Raw genomic sequence first — 20,578 nt, 5'->3', positions numbered from 1 at the left:
AGCAGTTTCTGAGAAAGCTTCTTTCCAGATTTCATCTGAGGATATTTCCTTTTTCACCATAGCCCTCTATGGGCTTCCAAATATCACTTTGCGAATTCCACAAGAACTGTCTTAGCGAAAGGCTTCTTGATGGGAAAGCTGTAACTCTGTGAGGTGATTTCACAGAACACAAAGAAGTTTCTCAGGAAGGCTTCTTTCTCTTTTGTTATCGGAGGGTATTTCCTTTGGCTCTAAAGTCTTCAAAGGGATACGAATTATCTGTTCTCAGATTCGACAGAAATAAAGCTAGCAAGGAGATCCACGAAATACAGATGTTACTCTATGAGTGGAAGTCACACATCACAGTGCAGTTTCAAAGAAAGCTTCTTTCCAGATTTCATCTGAGGATATTTCCTTTTTCACCGAAGCCCTCTATAGGCTTCCAAATCTTACTTTGCCAATTCCACAAGAACTATCTTAGCGAAAGGCTTCTTGAGGGGAAAGCTGTAACTCTGTGTGATGATTTCACAGAACACGAAGAAGTTTCTCAGAAAGCTTCTTTCTCTTTGTTATCGAAGGATGTTTCTTTTGGCCCTATAGTCTTCAAAGGGATCCGAAATATCTGTTCTCAGATTCCACAGAAATAAGGCTAGCAAGGAGATCCTCGACATACAGATGTAACTCTGTGAGTGGAAGTCACACATCACAGAGCAGTTTCTCAGGAAGTTTCCTTCCATATTTCATCTGAGGATATTTGCTTTCTCACCATAGCCCTCATTGGGCTTCCAAATATCACTTTGCCAATTCCACAAGAACTGTCTGAGCGAAAGGCTTCTTCAGGGGAAAGCTGTAACTCTGTGAGATGATTTCACAGAACACAAAGAAGTTTCTGAGAAAGCTTCTTTCTCTTTGTCATCGGAGGGTATTTCCTTTGGCTCTATATCTTCAAAGGGATCCGAAATGTCTGTTCTCAGATTCCACAGAAATAAGGCTAGCAAAGACATCCACGAAATACAGATGTTACTCTGTGAGTGGAAGTCACACATCACAGAGCAGTTTCTCAGAAAACTTCTTTCCAGATTTCATCTGAGGATATTTCCTTTTTCACCATAGCCCTCTATGGGCTTCCAAATATCACTTTGCCAATTGCACAAGAACTGTCTTAGCGAAAGGCTTCTTGAGGGGAGAGATGTAACTCTGTGAGATGATTTCACAGAACACAAAGAAGTTTCTCAGAAAGCTTCTTTCTCTTTGTTATCGCAGGATATTTCCTTTGGTCCTATAGTCTTCAAAGGGATCCGAAATATCTGTTCTCAGATTCCACAGAAATAAGGCTAGCAAAGAAATCCACGAAATACAGATGTAACTCTGTGAGTGGAAGTCACACATCACAGAGCAGTTTCTCAGAAAGCTTCTTTCCAGATTTCATCTAAGGATATTTCCTTTTTCACCATAGCCCTCTATGGGCTTCCAAATATCACTTTGCCAATTCCACAAGAACGGTCTCAGCGAAAGCTTCTTGAGGGGAAAGCCGTAACTCTGTGAGATGATTTCACAGAACACAAAGAAGTTTCTCAGAAAGCTTCTATCTCTTTGTTATCGGAGGATACTTCCTTTGGCCCTATAGTCTTCAAAGGGATCAGAAATATCTGTTCTCAGATTCCACAGAAATAAGGCCAGCAAAGAGATCCACGAAATACAGATGTAACTCTGTGAGTGGAAGTCACACCTCACAGAGAAGTTTCTCAGGAATATTCTTTCCAGAATTCATCTGAGGATATTTCCTTTTTCACCATAGCCCTCTAGGGGATTCCAAATATCACTTTGCCAATTCCACAAGATCTTTCTAACGAAAGGCTTCTTGAGGGGAAAGCTGTAACTCTGTGAGGTGATTTCACAGAACACAAAGAATTTTCTCAGAAACCTTCTTTCTCTTTGTTATCGGAGGATGTTTCCTTTGGCCCTATAGTCTTCAAAGGGATCCGAAATATCTGTTCTCAGATTCCACAGAAATAAGGCTAGCAAAGAGATCCACGACATACAGATGTAACTCTGTGAGTGGAAGTCACACATCACAGAGCAGATTCTCAGAAAGCTTCTTTCCAGATTTCATCTGAGGATATTTCCTTTTTCACCATAGCCCTCTATGGGCTTCCAAATCTCACTTTGCCAATTCCACAATAACTGTCTTAGCGAAAGGCTTCTTGATGGGAAAGCTGTAACTCTGTGAGATGATTTCACAGAACACAAAGAAGTTTCTCAGAAAGCTTCTTTCTCTTTTGTTATCGGAGGGTATTTCCTTTGGCCCTAAAGTCTTCAAAAGGATACGAAATATCTGTTCTCAGATTCCACAGAAATAAGGCGAGCAAGGAGATCCACGAAATACAGATGTTACTCTGTGAGTGGAAGTCACACATCACAGAGCAGTTTCAAAGAAAGCTTCTTTCCAGATTTCATCTGAGGATATTTCCTTTTTCAACGAAGCCCTCTATGGGCTTCCAAATATCACTTTGCAAATTCCACAAGAACTGTCTTAGCGAAAGGCTTCTTGAGGGGAAAGCTGCAACTCTGTGAGATGATTTCACAGAACACAAAGAAGTTTCTCAGAAAGCTTCTTTCTCTTTGTTATCGGAGGATATTTCCTTTGGCCCTAAAGTCTTCAAAGGTATCCGAAATATCTGTTCTCACTTTCCACAGAAATAAGGCCAGCAAAGAGATCCACGAAATACAGATGTAACTCTGTGAGTGGAAGTCACACATCACAGAGCAGTTTCTGAGAAAGCTTCTTTCCAGATTTCATCTGAGGATATTTCCTTTTTCACCATAGCCCTCTATGGGCTTCCAAATATCACTTTGCGAATTCCACAAGAACTGTCTTAGCGAAAGGCTTCTTGATGGGAAAGCTGTAACTCTGTGAGGTGATTTCACAGAACACAAAGAAGTTTCTCAGGAAGGCTTCTTTCTCTTTTGTTATCGGAGGGTATTTCCTTTGGCTCTAAAGTCTTCAAAGGGATACGAATTATCTGTTCTCAGATTCGACAGAAATAAAGCTAGCAAGGAGATCCACGAAATACAGATGTTACTCTATGAGTGGAAGTCACACATCACAGTGCAGTTTCAAAGAAAGCTTCTTTCCAGATTTCATCTGAGGATATTTCCTTTTTCACCGAAGCCCTCTATAGGCTTCCAAATCTTACTTTGCCAATTCCACAAGAACTATCTTAGCGAAAGGCTTCTTGAGGGGAAAGCTGTAACTCTGTGTGATGATTTCACAACACGAAGAAGTTTCTCAGAAAGCTTCTTTCTCTTTGTTATCGAAGGATGTTTCTTTTGGCCCTATAGTCTTCAAAGGGATCCGAAATATCTGTTCTCAGATTCCACAGAAATAAGGCTAGCAAGGAGATCCTCGACATACAGATGTAACTCTGTGAGTGGAAGTCACACATCACAGAGCAGTTTCTCAGGAAGTTTCCTTCCATATTTCATCTGAGGATATTTGCTTTCTCACCATAGCCCTCATTGGGCTTCCAAATATCACTTTGCCAATTCCACAAGAACTGTCTGAGCGAAAGGCTTCTTCAGGGGAAAGCTGTAACTCTGTGAGATGATTTCACAGAACACAAAGAAGTTTCTCAGAAAGCTTCTTTCTCTTTGTCATCGGAGGGTATTTCCTTTGGCTCTATATCTTCAAAGGGATCCGAAATGTCTGTTCTCAGATTCCACAGAAATAAGGCTAGCAAAGACATCCACGAAATACAGATGTTACTCTGTGAGTGGAAGTCACACATCACAGAGCAGTTTCTCAGAAAACTTCTTTCCAGATTTCATCTGAGGATATTTCCTTTTTCACCATAGCCCTCTATGGGCTTCCAAATATCACTTTGCCAATTCCACAAGAACTGTCTTAGCGAAAGGCTTCTTGAGGGGAGAGATGTAACTCTGTGAGATGATTTCACAGAACACAAAGAAGTTTCTCAGAAAGCTTCTTTCTCTTTGTTATCGCAGGATATTTCCTTTGGTCCTATAGTCTTCAAAGGGATCCGAAATATCTGTTCTCAGATTCCACAGAAATAAGGCTAGCAAAGAGATCCACGAAATACAGATGTAACTCTGTGAGTGGAAGTCACACATCACAGAGCAGTTTCTCAGAAAGCTTCTTTCCAGATTTCATCTGAGGATATTTCCTTTTTCACCGAAGCCCTCTATAGGCTTCCAAATCTTACTTTGCCAATTCCACAAGAACTATCTTAGCGAAAGGCTTCTTGAGGGGAAAGCTGTAACTCTGTGTGATGATTTCACAACACGAAGAAGTTTCTCAGAAAGCTTCTTTCTCTTTGTTATCGAAGGATGTTTCTTTTGGCCCTATAGTCTTCAAAGGGATCCGAAATATCTGTTCTCAGATTCCACAGAAATAAGGCTAGCAAGGAGATCCTCGACATACAGATGTAACTCTGTGAGTGGAAGTCACACATCACAGAGCAGTTTCTCAGGAAGTTTCCTTCCATATTTCATCTGAGGATATTTGCTTTCTCACCATAGCCCTCATTGGGCTTCCAAATATCACTTTGCCAATTCCACAAGAACTGTCTGAGCGAAAGGCTTCTTCAGGGGAAAGCTGTAACTCTGTGAGATGATTTCACAGAACACAAAGAAGTTTCTCAGAAAGCTTCTTTCTCTTTGTCATCGGAGGGTATTTCCTTTGGCTCTATATCTTCAAAGGGATCCGAAATGTCTGTTCTCAGATTCCACAGAAATAAGGCTAGCAAAGACATCCACGAAATACAGATGTTACTCTGTGAGTGGAAGTCACACATCACAGAGCAGTTTCTCAGAAAACTTCTTTCCAGATTTCATCTGAGGATATTTCCTTTTTCACCATAGCCCTCTATGGGCTTCCAAATATCACTTTGCCAATTCCACAAGAACTGTCTTAGCGAAAGGCTTCTTGAGGGGAGAGATGTAACTCTGTGAGATGATTTCACAGAACACAAAGAAGTTTCTCAGAAAGCTTCTTTCTCTTTGTTATCGCAGGATATTTCCTTTGGTCCTATAGTCTTCAAAGGGATCCGAAATATCTGTTCTCAGATTCCACAGAAATAAGGCTAGCAAAGAGATCCACGAAATACAGATGTAACTCTGTGAGTGGAAGTCACACATCACAGAGCAGTTTCTCAGAAAGCTTCTTTCCAGATTTCATCTAAGGATATTTCCTTTTTCACCATAGCCCTCTATGGGCTTCCAAATATCACTTTGCCAATTCCACAAGAACGGTCTCAGCGAAAGCTTCTTGAGGGGAAAGCCGTAACTCTGTGAGATGATTTCACAGAACACAAAGAAGTTTCTCAGAAAGCTTCTATCTCTTTGTTATCGGAGGATACTTCCTTTGGCCCTATAGTCTTCAAAGGGATCAGAAATATCTGTTCTCAGATTCCACAGAAATAAGGCCAGCAAAGAGATCCACGAAATACAGATGTAACTCTGTGAGTGGAAGTCACACCTCACAGAGAAGTTTCTCAGGAATATTCTTTCCAGAATTCATCTGAGGATATTTCCTTTTTCACCATAGCCCTCTAGGGGATTCCAAATATCACTTTGCCAATTCCACAAGATCTTTCTAACGAAAGGCTTCTTGAGGGGAAAGCTGTAACTCTGTGAGGTGATTTCACAGAACACAAAGAATTTTCTCAGAAACCTTCTTTCTCTTTGTTATCGGAGGATGTTTCCTTTGGCCCTATAGTCTTCAAAGGGATCCGAAATATCTGTTCTCAGATTCCACAGAAATAAGGCTAGCAAAGAGATCCACGACATACAGATGTAACTCTGTGAGTGGAAGTCACACATCACAGAGCAGATTCTCAGAAAGCTTCTTTCCAGATTTCATCTGAGGATATTTCCTTTTTCACCATAGCCCTCTATGGGCTTCCAAATCTCACTTTGCCAATTCCACAATAACTGTCTTAGCGAAAGGCTTCTTGATGGGAAAGCTGTAACTCTGTGAGATGATTTCACAGAACACAAAGAAGTTTCTCAGAAAGCTTCTTTCTCTTTTGTTATCGGAGGGTATTTCCTTTGGCCCTAAAGTCTTCAAAAGGATACGAAATATCTGTTCTCAGATTCCACAGAAATAAGGCGAGCAAGGAGATCCACGAAATACAGATGTTACTCTGTGAGTGGAAGTCACACATCACAGAGCAGTTTCAAAGAAAGCTTCTTTCCAGATTTCATCTGAGGATATTTCCTTTTTCAACGAAGCCCTCTATGGGCTTCCAAATATCACTTTGCAAATTCCACAAGAACTGTCTTAGCGAAAGGCTTCTTGAGGGGAAAGCTGCAACTCTGTGAGATGATTTCACAGAACACAAAGAAGTTTCTCAGAAAGCTTCTTTTCTTTGTTATCGGAGGATATTTCCTTTGGCCCTAAAGTCTTCAAAGGGATCCGAAATATCTGTTCTCACTTTCCACAGAAATAAGGCCAGCAAAGAGATCCACGAAATACAGATGTAACTCTGTGAGTGGAAGTCACACATCACAGAGCAGTTTCTCAGAAAGCTTCTTTCCAGATTTCATCTGAGGATATTTCCTTTTTCACCATAGCCCTCTATGGGCTTCCAAATATCACTTTGCGAATTCCACAAGAACTGTCTTAGCGAAAGGCTTCTTGATGGGAAAGCTGTAACTCTGTGAGGTGATTTCACAGAACACAAAGAAGTTTCTCAGGAAGGCTTCTTTCTCTTTTGTTATCGGAGGGTATTTCCTTTGGCTCTAAAGTCTTCAAAGGGATACGAATTATCTGTTCTCAGATTCGACAGAAATAAAGCTAGCAAGGAGATCCACGAAATACAGATGTTACTCTATGAGTGGAAGTCACACATCACAGTGCAGTTTCAAAGAAAGCTTCTTTCCAGATTTCATCTGAGGATATTTCCTTTTTCACCGAAGCCCTCTATAGGCTTCCAAATCTTTCTTTGCCAATTCCACAAGAACTATCTTAGCGAAAGGCTTCTTGAGGGGAAAGCTGTAACTCTGTGTGATGATTTCACAACACGAAGAAGTTTCTCAGAAAGCTTCTTTCTCTTTGTTATCGAAGGATGTTTCTTTTGGCCCTATAGTCTTCAAAGGGATCCGAAATATCTGTTCTCAGATTCCACAGAAATAAGGCTAGCAAGGAGATCCTCGACATACAGATGTAACTCTGTGAGTGGAAGTCACACATCACAGAGCAGTTTCTCAGGAAGTTTCCTTCCATATTTCATCTGAGGATATTTGCTTTCTCACCATAGCCCTCATTGGGCTTCCAAATATCACTTTGCCAATTCCACAAGAACTGTCTGAGCGAAAGGCTTCTTCAGGGGAAAGCTGTAACTCTGTGAGATGATTTCACAGAACACAAAGAAGTTTCTCAGAAAGCTTCTTTCTCTTTGTCATCGGAGGGTATTTCCTTTGGCTCTATATCTTCAAAGGGATCCGAAATGTCTGTTCTCAGATTCCACAGATATAAGGTTATCAAAGAGATCCACGAAATACAGATGTTACTCTGTGAGTGGAAGTCACACATCACAGAGCAGTATCAAAGAAAGCTTGTTTCCAGATTTCATCTGGGGATATTTCCTTTTTCACCATAGCCCTCTATGGGCTTCCAAATATCACTTTGCCAATTTCACAAGAACTGTCTGAGCGAAAGGCTTCTTGAGGGGAAAGCTGTAACTCCGTGAGATGATTTCACAGAACACAAAGAAGTTTCTCAGAAAGCTTCTCTCTCTTTGTTATCGCAGGATATTTCCTTTGGTCCTATAGTCTTCAAAGGGATCCGAAATATCTGTTCTCACTTTACACAGAAATAAGGCTAGTAAAGAGATCCACGAAATGCAGATGTAACTCTGAGAGTGGAAGTCACACATCACAGAGCAGTTTCTCAGAAAGCTTCTTTCCAGATTTCATCTGAGGATATTTCCTTTTTCATCATAGCCCTCTATGGGCTTCCAAATATCACTTTGCCAATTCCACAAGAACTGTCTTAGCGAAAGGCTTCTTGAGGGTAAAGCTGTAACTCTGTGAGATGATTTCACAGAACACAAAGAAGTTTCTCAGCAATCTTTTTTCTCTTTGTTATCGGAGGATATTTCCTTTGGCCCTATAGTCTTCAAAGGGATCCGAAATATCTGTTCTCAGATTCCACAGAAATAAGGCTAGCAAAGAGATCCACGAAATAAAGATGTAACTCTGTGAGATGAATTAACAGAACACTAAGCAGTTACTCAGAAAGCTTCTTTCCAGATTTCATCTGAGGATATTTCCTTTTTCACCATAGCCCTCTTTGGGCTTCCAAATATCACTTTGCCAATTCCACAAGAACTGTCTTAGCGAAAGGCTTCTTTAGAGGAAAGCTGTAACTCTGTGAGATGATTTCACAGAACACCCAGAAGTTTCTCAGAAAGCTTCTTTCTCTTTGCTATCGGAGGATATTTCCAATGGCCCTATAGTCTTCAAAGGGATCCAAAATATCTGTACTCAGATTCCACAGAAATAAGGCTAGCAAAGACATCCACGAAATACACATGTTACTCTGTGAGTGGAAGTCACACATCACAGAGCTGTTTCTCAGAAAGCTTCTTTCCAGATTTCATCTGAGGATATTTCCTTTTTCACCATAGCCCTCTATGGGCTTCCAAATATCAGTTTGCGAATTCCACAAGAACTGTCTTAGCGAAAGGCTTCTTGAGGGGAAAGATGTAACTCTGTGAGATGATTTCACAGAACACAAAGAAGTTTCTCCGAAAGCTTCTTTCTCTTTGTTATCGGAGGGTATTTCCTTTGGCCCTATAGTCTTCAAAGGGATCCGAAATATCTGTTATAAGATTCCACAGAAATAAGGCTAGCAAAGAGATCCACGAAATACAGATGAAACTCTGTGAGATGATTTAACAGAACACTAAGCAGTTTATCAGAAAGCTTCTTTCCAGATTTCATCTGAGGATATTTCCTTTTTCACAAAAGCCCTCTATGGGCTTGCAAATATCACTTTGTCAATTCCACAAGAAGTGTCGGAGCGAAAGGCTTCTTGAGGGGAAAGTTGTAACTCTGTGAGATGATATCACAGAACACAAAGAAGTTTCTCAAAAAGCTTCTTTCTCTTGGTAATCGGAGGATATCTCCTTTGGCCCTATAGTCTTCAAAGGGATCCGAAATATCTGTTCTCAGATTCCACAGAAATAAGGCTAGCAAAGAGATCCACGAAACACGGATGTAACTCTGTGAGATGAATTAACAGAACACTAAGCAGTTACTCAGAAAGCTTCTTTCCAGATTTCATCTGAGGATATTTCCTTTTTCACCATAGCCCTCTATGCGCTTAGAAATATCACTTTGACAATTCCACAAGAACTGTCTTAGCGAAAGTCTTCTTGAGGGGAAAGATGTAACTCTGTGAGATGATTTCACAGAACACAAAGAATTTTCTCAGAAAGCTTATTTCTCTTTGTTGTCGGAGGATGTTTCCTTTGGCCCTATAGTCTTCAAAGGGATCTGAAATATCTGTTCTCAGATTCCACCGAAATAAGGCTAGCAAAGACATCCACGAAATGCAGATGTAATTCTGAGAGTGGAAGTCACACATCACAGAACAGTTTCTCAGAAAGCTTCTTTCCAGATTTCATCTGTGGATATTTCCTTTCTCACCGTTGCACTCTATGGGCTTCCAAATGTCACTTTGCCAATTACACAAGAACTGTCTGAGCGAACGGCTTCTTTAGGGGAAAGCTGTAACTCTGTGAGATGATTTCACAGAACACAAAGAAGATTCTCAGAAAGCTTCTTTCTCTTTGTTATCGGAGGATATTTCCTTTGGCCCTATAGTCTTCAAAGGGATCCGAAATATCTGTTCTCCGATTCCACAGAAATAAGGCTAGCAAAGAGATCCACGAAATACAGATGTAACTCTGTGAGATGAATTAACAGAACACTAAGCAGTTTCTCAGAAAACTTCTTTCCAGATTTCATCTGAGGATATTTCCGTTTTCACCATAGCCCTCCATGGTCTTCCAAATATCTCTTTGCCAATTCCACAAGAACTGCCTGAGCGAAAGGCTTCTTAAGGGCAAAGGTGTATCTCTGTGAGATGCTTTCACCGAACACAAAGAAGTTTCCTAGAAAGGTTCTTTCTCTTTGTTATCGCAGGATATTTCCTTTGGCCCTATTGTCTTCAAAGGGATCCGAAATATCTGTTCTGAGTTTCCACAGATATAAGGCTAGCAAAGAGATCCACGAAATGCAGATGTAACTCTGAGAGTGGAAGTCACACACCACAGAGCAGTTTCTCAGAAAGCTTCTTTCCAGATTTCATCTGAGGTTATTTCCTTTTTCACCATAGCCCTCTATGAGCTTCCAAATATCACTTTGCCAATTCCACAAGAACTGTCTTAGCGAAAGGCTTCTTGAGGGTAAAGCTGTAACTCTGTGAGATGATTTCACAGAACAGAAAGAAGTTTCTCAGAAAGCTTCTTTCTCTTTGTTATCACAGGATATTTCCTTTGGCCCTATAGTCTTCATGGGGATCCGAAGTATCTGTTCTCAGATTCCACAGAAATAAGGCTAGCAAAGAGATCCACGAAATACAGATGTAACTCTGAGAGTGGAAGTCACACATCACAGAGCAGTTTCTCAGAAAGCTTCTTTCCAGATTTCATCTGAGGATATTTCCTTTTTCAACATAGCCCTCTATGGGCTTCCAAATATCACTTTGCCAATTCCACAAGAAATGTCTGAGAGAAAGACTTCTTGAGGGGAAAGCTGTAACTCTTTGAGATGATTTCACAGAACACAAAGAAGTTTCTCAGCAAGGTTTTTTCTCTTTGTTATCGGAGGATATTTTCTTTGGCCCTATAGTCTTCAAAGGGATCCGAAATATCTGTTCTCAGATTCCACAGAAATCAGGCTAGCAAAGAGATCCACGAAATACAGATGTTACTCTGTGAGTGGAAATCACACATCACAGAGCAGTTTCTCAGAAAGCTTCTTTCCAGATTTCATCTGAGGATATTTCCTTTTTCACCATAGCCCTCTTTGGGCTTCCAAATATCACTTTGCCAATTCCACAAGAACTGTCTTAGCGAAAGGCTTCTTGAGAGGATAGCTGTAACTCTCTGAGATGATTTCACAGAACACAAAGAATTTTCTCAGAATGCTTCTTCCTCTTTCTTATGGGAGGATATTTTCTTTGGCTCTCTAGTCTTCAAAGGGATCCGAAATATCTGTTCTCAGATTTCACAGAAATAAGGCTAGCAAAGAGATTCAAGAAATACAGATGTAACTCTGTGAGTGGAAGTCACACATCACAGAGCAGTTTTTCAGAAAGCTTCTTTCCATATTTCATCTGAGGACATTTCCTTTTTCACCATAGCCCTCTATGGGCTTCCAAATATCACTTTGCCAATTCCACAAGAGCTGTCTGAGCGAAAGGCTTCCTGAGGGGAAAGCTGTAACTCTGTGAGATGATTTCACAGAACACAAAGAAGTTTCTCAGAAAGCTTCTTTCTCTTTTTTATCGCAGGATATTTCCGTTGGCCCTATAGTCTTCAAAGGGATCCGAAATATCTGTTCTCAGATTCCACAGAAATAAGGCTAGGAAAGAGATCCACGAAATACAGTTGTAACTCTGTCAGTGGAAGTCACACATCACAGAGCATTTTATCAGAAAGCTTCTTTCCAGATTTCATCTGAGGATATTTCCTGTTTCTCCATAGTCCTCTATGGGCTTCGAAATATCACTTTGCCAATTCCACAAGAACTGTCTTAGCGAAAGGCTTCTTGAGAGGAAAGCTGTAACTCTGTGAGATGATTTCACAGAACACAAAGAAGTTTCTCAGAAAGCTTCTTTCTCTTTGTTATAGCAGGATATTTCCTTTGGCCCTATAGTCTTCAAAGGGATCCGAAATATCTGTTCTCATATTCCACAGATATAAGGCAAGCAAAGAGATCGACAAAATGCAGATGTAATTAAGAGAGTGGAAGATACACATCACAGAACAGTTTCTCAGAAAGTTTCTTTCAAGATTTCATCTGTGGATATTTCCTTTCTCACCGTTGCCCTCTATGTACTTCCAAATGTCACTTTGCCAATTCCACAAGAACTGTCTGAGCGAAAGGCTTCTTTAGGGGAAAGCTGTAACTCTGTGAGATGATTTCACAGAACACACAGAAGTTTCTCAGAAAGCTTCTTTCTCTTTGTAATCGGAGGATATTTCCTTTGGCCCTATAGTCTTCAAAGGGATCCGAAATATCTGTTCTCAGATTCCACAGAAATAAGGCTAGCAAAGACATCCACGAAATACAGATGTTAATCTGTGAGAGGAAATCACACATCACAGAGCTGTTTCTCAGAAAGCTTCTTTCCAGATTTCATCTGAGGATATTTCCTTTTTCACCATAGCCCTCTATGGGCTTCCAAATATTACTTTGCCAATTCCACAAGAACTGTCTGAGCGAAATGCTTCTTGAGGGGAAAGCTGTAACTCTGTGAGATGATTTCACAGAACACAAAGAAGTTTCTCAGAAAGCTTCTTTCTCTTTGTTATCGGAGGATATTTCCTTTGGCCCTATAGTCTTCAAACGGATCCGAAATATTTGTTCTCAGATTCCACAGAAATAAGGCTAGCAAAGAGATCCAAGAAATACAGATGTATTTCTGTGAGATGAATTCAAAGAACAATAAGCAGGTTCTCAGAAAGCTTCCTTCCAGATTTCATCTGAGGATATTTCCTTTTTCACCATACCCACTATGGGCTTCCAAATATCACTTTGCCAAATCCACAAGAACTGTCTTAGCGAAAGGCTTCTTGAGGGGAAAGCTGTAACTCTGTGAGTTGATTTCTCAGAACCCAAAGAAGATTCTCACAAAGCTTCTTTCTCTTTGTTATCGCAGGATATTTCCTTTGGCCCTATAGTCTTCAAAGGGATCCGAAATATCTGTTCTCAGATTCCACAGAAATAAGGCTAGCAAAGAGATCCACGAAATACAGATGTAACACTGTGAGTGGAAGGCACACATCACCGAGCAGTTTCTCAGAAGTCTTCCTTCCAGATTTCATCTGAGGATATTTCCTTTTTCACCATAGCCCTCTATGGGCTTCCAAATATCACTTTGCCAATTCCACAAGAACTCTCTTAGCGATAGGCTTCTTGAGGGGAAAGCTGTAATTCTGTGAGATGATTTCACAGAACACAAAGAAGTTTCTCAGAAAGCTTCTTTCTCTTTGTTATCGCAGGATATTTCCTTTGGCCCTATAGTCTTCAAGAGATCCGAAATATCTGTTCTCAGAATCCACGGAAATAAGGCTAGCAAAGAGATCCACGAAATACAGATGTTACTCTGTGAGTGGAAGTCACCCATCACAGACCAGTTTCTCAGAAAGCTTCTTTCCAGATTTCATCTGAGGATATTTCCTTTTTCACCATAGCCCTCTAAGGGCTTCCAAATATCACTTTGCCAATTCCACAAGAACTGTCCTAGAAAAAGGCTTCTTGAGGGGAAACCTGTAACTCTGTGAGATGATTTCACAGAACACAAAGAAGTTTCTCAGAAAGCTTCTTTCTCTTTGTTATCGGAGGATATTTCCTTTGGCCCTATAGTCTTCAAAGCGATCCGAAATATCTGTTCTCAGATTCCACTGAAATAAGGCTAGCAAAGACATCCACGAAATACTGATGTAACTCTGTGAGTGGAAGTCACACATCACAGAGCAGTTTCTCAGAAAGGTTCTTTCCAGATTTCATCTGAGGATATTTCCTTTTTCACCATAGCCCGCTATGGGCTTCCGAATATCACTTTGCCAATTCCACAAGAACTGTCTGAGCGAAAGGCTTCTTGAGGGGAAAGCTGTAACTCTGTGAGATGATTTCACAGAACACAAAGAAGTTTCTGAGAAAGCTTCTTTCTCTTTGTTATCCGAGGATATTTCCTTTGGCCCTATAGTCTTCAAAGGGATCCGAAATATCAGTTCTCAGATTCTACAGAAATAAGGCTAGCCAAGAGATCCACGACATACAGATGTATCTCTTTGAGATGAATTCAGAGAACACTAAGCAGGTTCTCAGAAAGCTTCTTTCCAGATTTCATCTGAGGATAATTCCTTTTTCACCATAGCCCTCTATGGGCTTCCAAATATCACTTTGCCAATTCCACAAGAACTGTCTCAGCGAAAGGCTTCCTGAGGGGAAAGCTGTAACTCTGTGAGATGATTTCACAGAACACAAAGAAATTTCTCAGAAAACTTCTTTCTCTTTGTTATCGGAGGATATTTCCTTTGGCCCTATAGTCTTTAAAGGGATCCGAAATGTCTGTTCTCAGATTCCACAAAAATCAGGCTAGCAAAGAGATCCATGAAATACAGATGTAACTCTGTGAGATGAATTAACCGAACACTAAGAATTTTGTCAGAAAGCTTCTATGCAGATTTCATCGGAGGATATTTCCTTTTTCACCATAGCCCTCTATGGGCTTCCAAAACTCACATTGCCAATGCCACAAGAACTGTCTTAGCGAAAGGATTCTTGAGTGGAAAGCTGTAACTCTGTGAGTTGATTTCTCAGAACACAAAGAAGTTTCTCAGAAAGCTTCTTTCTCTTTGTTATCGCAGGATATTTCCTTTGGCCCTATAGTCTTCAAAGGGATCCGAAATATCTGTTCTCAGATTCCACAGAAATAAGGCTAGCAAAGAGATCCACGAAATACAGATGTAACACCGTGAGTGGAAGGCACACATCACTGAGCAATTTCTCAGATATCTTCCTTCCAGATTTCATCTGAGGATATGTCCTTTTTCACCATAGCCCTCTAGGGGTTCCAAATATCACTTTGCCAACTCCACAAGAACTGTCTTAGCGAAAGGCTTCTTGAGCGGAAAGCTGTAACTCTGTGAGATGATTTCACAGAACACAAAGAAGATTCTCAGAAAGCTTCTTTCTCTTTGTTATCGGAGGATATTTCCTTTGGCCCTATAGTCTTCAAAGGGATCCGAAATATCTGTTCTCCGATTCCACAGAAATAAGGCAAGCAAAGAGATCCACGAAATACAGATGTAACTCTGTGAGATGAATTAACAGAACACTAAGCAGTTTCTCAGAAAACTTCTTTCCAGATTTCATCTGAGGATATTTCCGTTTTCACCATAGCCCTCCATGGTCTTCCAAATATCTCTTTGCCAATTCCACAAGAACTGCCTGAGCGAAAGGCTTCTTAAGGGCAAAGCTGTATCTCTGTGAGATGCTTTCACCGAACACAAAGAAGTTTCCTAGAAATGTTCTTTCTCTTTGTTATCGCAGGATATTTCCTTTGGCCCTATTGTCTTCAAAGGGATCCGAAATATCTGTTCTGAGTTTCCACAGATATAAGGCTAGCAAAGAGATCCACGAAATGCAGATGTAACTCTGAGAGTGGAAGTCACACACCACAGAGCAGTTTCTCAGAAAGCTTCTTTCCAGATTTCATCTGAGGATATTTCCTTTTTCACCATAGCCCTCTATGGGCTTCCAAATATCACTTTGCCAATTCCACAAGAACTGTCTTAGCGAAAGGCTTCTTGAGGGTAAAGCTGTAACTCTGTGAGATGATTTCACAGAACAGAAAGAAGTTTCTCAGAAAGCTTCTTTCTCTTTGTTATCACAGGATATTTCCTTTGGCCCTATAGTCTTCATGGGGATCCGAAGTATCTGTTCTCAGATTCCACAGAAATAAGGCTAGCAAAGAGATCCACGAAATACAGATGTAACTCTGAGAGTTGAAGTCACACATCACAGAGCAGTTTCTCAGAAAGCTTCTTTCCAGATTTCATCTGAGGATATTTCCTTTTTCAACATAGCCCTCTATGGGCTTCCAAATATCACTTTGCCAATTCCACAAGAACTGTCTGAGAGAAAGATTTCTTGAGGGGAAAGCTGTAACTCTTTGAGATGATTTCACAGAACACAAAGAAGTTTCTCAGCAAGGTTTTTTCTCTTTGTTATCGGAGGATATTTTCTTTGGCCCTATAGTCTTCAAAGGGATCCGAAATATCTTTTCTCAGATTCCACAGAAATCAGGCTAGCAAAGAGATCCACGAAATACAGATGTTACTCTGTGAGTGGAAATCACACATCACAGAGCAGTTTCTCAGAAAGCTTCTTTCCAGATTTCATCTGAGGATATTTCCTTTTTCACCATAGCCCTCTTTGGGCTTCCAAATATCACTTTGCCAATTCCACAAGAACTGTCTTAGCGAAAGGCTTCTTGAGGGGATAGCTGTAACTCTCTGAGATGATTTCACAGAACACAAAGAAGTTTCTCAGAATGCTTCTTCCTCTTTCTTATGGGAGGATATTTTCTTTGGCTCTATAGTCTTCAAAGGGATCCGAAATATCTGTTCTCAGATTTCACAGAAATAAGGCTAGCAAAGAGATTCAAGAAATACAGATGTAACTCAGTTAGATGAATTAACAGAACACTAAGAAGCTTCTCAGAAAGCTTCTTTCCAGATTTCATCTGAGGATATTTCCTTTTTCACCATAGCCCTCTATGGGCTTCCAAATATCACGTTGCCAATTCCAGAAGAACTGTCTGAGCGAAAGGTTTCTTCAGGGGAAAGCTGTAACTCTGTTAGGTGATTTCACAGAACACAAAGGAGTTTCTCAGAATGCTTCTTTCTCTTTGTTATGGGAGGATATTTCCTTTGCCCCTATAGTCTTCAAAGGGATCCGAAATATCTGTTCTCAGATTCCACAGAAATAAGGCTAGCAAAGAGATCCACAAAATACAGATGTATCTCTGTGAGATGAATTTACAGAACACTAAGCAGGTTCTCAGAAAGCTTCTTTCCAGATTTCATCTGAAGATATTTTCTTTTTCACCATAGCCCTCTAAGGGTTTCCAAATCTCACATTGCAAATTCCACAAGAACTGTCTTATCGAAAGGCTTCTTGAGGGGAAAGCTGTAACTCTGTGAGTTGATTTCTCAGAACACAAAGAAGTTTCTCAGAAAGCTTCTTTCTCTTTGTTATTGCAGGATATTTCCTTTGGCCCTAGGGTCTTCAAAGGGATTCGAAATATCTGTTGTCAGATTCCACAGAAATAAGGATAGCAAAGAGATACACGAAATACAGATGTAACTCTGAGAGTGGAAGTCACACATCACAGACCAGTTTCTCAGAAAGCTTCTTTCCAGATTTCATCTCAGGATATTTCATTTTCACCATAGCCCTCTAAAGGCTTCCAAATATCACTTTGACAATTTCACAAGAACTGTCTTAGCGAAAGGCTTCTTGAGGGGAAACCTGTAACTCTGTGAGATGATTTCACAGAACACAAAGAAGTTTCTCAGCAAGCTTCTTTCTCTTTTTTATCGGAGGATATTTCCTTTGGCCCTATAGTCTTCAAAGGGATCCGAAATATCTGTTCTCAGATTCCACAGAAATAAGGCTAGCAAAGGGATCCACGAAATACAGAAGTAAATCTGTGGGATGAATTCACAGAACACTAAGCAGTTTCTCAGGAAGCTTCTTTCCAGATTTCATCTGAGGATATTTCCTTTTTCACCATTGCCCTCTATGGGCTTTCAAATATCACTTTGCGAATTCCACAAGAACTGTCTTAACGAAAGGCTTCTTGAGGGGAAAGCTGTAACTCTCTGAGATGATTTCACAGAAAAAAAAGAAGTTTCTCAGGAAGCATCCTTCTCTTTGTTATCGCAGGATATTTCCTTTGGCCCTGTATCTTCAAAGGGATCCGAAATATCTGTTCTCAGATTCCACAGAAATAAGGCTAGGAAAGACATCCACGAAATATTGATGTAACTCTGTGAGTGGAAGTCACACATCACAGAGCAGTTTCTCAGAAAGCTTCTTTCCAGATTTCATCTGAAGATATTTCCTTTTTCACCATAGCCCTTTATGTTCTTCCAAATATCACTTTGTCAATTCCACAAGAACTGTCTTAGCGAAAGGCTTCTTGAGGGGAAAGCTGTAACTCTGTGAGATGATTTCAGAGAACACAAAGAAGTTTCTCAGAAAGCTTCTTTCTCTTTGTTATCAGAGGATATTTCCTTTGGCCCTATAGTCTTCAAAGGGATCCGAAATATCTCTTCTAAGATTCCACAGAAATAAGGCTAGCGAAGAGATCCACGAAATAGAGATGTTACACTGTGAGTGGAAGGCACAAATCACAGAGCAGTTTCTCAGAAATCTTCTTTCCAGATTTCATCTGAGGATATTTCCTTTTTCACCATAGCCCTCTATGGGCTTCCAAATATCACTTTGCCAATTCCACAAAAACTGTCAGAGCGATACGCTTCTTGAGGGGAAAGCTGTAACTCTGTGAGATGATTTCACAGAACACAAAGAAGTTTCTCAGAAAAATTCTTTCTCTTTGTTATCGCAGGATATTTCCTTTGGCCCTATAGTCTTCAAAGGGATCCGAAATATCTGTTCTCAGATTCCACAGAAATAAGGCTAGCAAAGAGATCCACGAAATACAGATGTAACTCTGTGAGTGGAAGTCACACATCACAGAGCAGTTTCTCAGAAAGCTTCTTTCCAGATTTTATCTGAGGATATTTCCTTTTTCAGCGTAGCCCTCTATGGGCTTCCAAATATCACTTTGTCAATTCCACAAGAACTGCCTTAGCCAAAGGCTTCTTGAGAGGAAAGCTGTAACTCTGTGAGATGATTTCACAGAACACAAAGAAGTTTCTCAGAAAGCTTCTTTCTCTTTGTTATCGCAGGATATTTCCTTTGGCCCTATAGTCTTCAAAGGGATCCGAAATATCTGTTCTCATATTCCACAGAAATAAGGCTAGCAAAGAGATCGACGAAATGCAGATGTAATTCTGAGAGAGGAAGAAACACATCACAGAACAGTTTCTCAGAAAGCTTCTTTCCAGATTTCATCTGTGGATATTTCCTTTCTCACCGTTGCCCTCTATGGGCTTCCAAATAGCACTTTGCGAATTCCACAAGAACTGTCTTAACGAAAGGCTTCTTGAGGGGAAAGCTGTAACTCTGTGAGATGATTTCACAGAACAAAAAGAAGTTTCTCAGGAAGCATCTTTCTCTTTGTTATCGGAGGATATTTCCTTTGGCCCTGTAGTCTTCAAAGGGATCCGAAATATCTGTTCTCAGATTCCACAGAAATAAGGCTAGCAAAGGGATCCACGAAATACAGAAGTAACTCTGTGAGATGAATTCACAGAACACTAAGCAGTTTCTCAGAAAGCTTCTTTCCAGATTTCATCTGAGGATATTTTCTTTTTCACCATTGCCCGCTATGGGCTTCCAAATATCACTTTGCGAATTCCACAAGAACTGTCTTAACGAAAGGCTTCTTGAGGGGAAAGCTGTAACTCTGTGAGATGATTTCACAGAACAAAAAGAAATTTCTCAGGAAGCATCTTTCTCTTTGTTATCGGAGGATATTTCCTTTGGCCCTGTAGTCTTCAAAGGGATCCGAAATATCTGTTCTCAGATTAAACAGCAAAAAGGCTAGCAAAGAGATCCACGAAATACAGATGTAACTCTGTGAGATGAATTAACAGAACACTAAGCAGTTTCTCAGATAGCTTCTTTCCAGATTTCATCTGATGATATGTTCTTTTTCACCATAGCCCTCTATGGGCTTCCAAATATCTCTTTGCCAATTCCACAAGAAGTGTCTGAGCGAAAGGCTTCCTGAGGGGAAAGCTGTAACTCTGTGAGATGATATCACAGAACACAAAGAATTTTCTCAGAAAGCTTCTTTCTCTTTGTTATCGCAGGATATTTCCTTTGGCCCTATAGTCTTCAAAGGGATCCGAAATATCTGTTCTCAGATTCCACAGAAATAAGGCTAGCAAAGGGATCCAGGAAATACAGAAGTAACTCTGTGAGATGAATTAACAGAACACTAAGCACTTTCTCAGAGAGTTTCTTTCCAGATTTCATCTGAGGATATTTCCTTTTTCAAGATAGTCCTCTATGGGCTTCTAAATATCACTTTTCCAATTCCACAAGAACTGTCTTAGTGAAAGGCTTCTTGAGGGGAAAGCTGTAACTCTCTGAGATGATTTCACAGAACACAAAGAAGTTTCTCAGAAAGCTTCTTTCTCTTTGTTATCGCAGGATATTTCCTTTGGCCCTATAGTCTTCAAAGGGATCCGAAATATCTGTTCTCAGATTCCACAGAAATAAGGATAGCAAAGAGATCCACGAAATACATTTGTAACTCTGTGAGATGAATTAACAGAACACCAAGCAGTTTCTCAGAAAGCTTCTTTCCAGATTTCATCTGAGGATATTTCCCTTTCCACCATAGCCCTCTATGGGCTTCCAAATATCACTTTGCCAATTCTACAAGAACTGTCTTAGAGAAAGTCTTCTTGAGGGGAAAACTGTAACTCTGTGAGATGATTTCACAGAACACAAAGAAGTTTCTCAGAAAGCTTCTTTCTCTTTGTTATCGGAGGATATTTCCTTTGGCCCTATAGTCTTCAAAGGGATTCGAAATATCTGTTCTCAGATTCCACAGAAATAAGGCTAGCAAAGAGATCCACGAAATACAGATGTAACTCTGTGAGTGGAAGTCTCACATCCCAGAGAATTTTCT

The sequence above is a fragment of the Macaca fascicularis genome, chromosome 6 (genome assembly GCF_037993035.2).
Source record: "Macaca fascicularis isolate 582-1 chromosome 6, T2T-MFA8v1.1".
NCBI lineage: Eukaryota > Metazoa > Chordata > Mammalia > Primates > Cercopithecidae > Macaca > Macaca fascicularis.
This window is presented reverse-complemented; position numbering follows the sequence as displayed.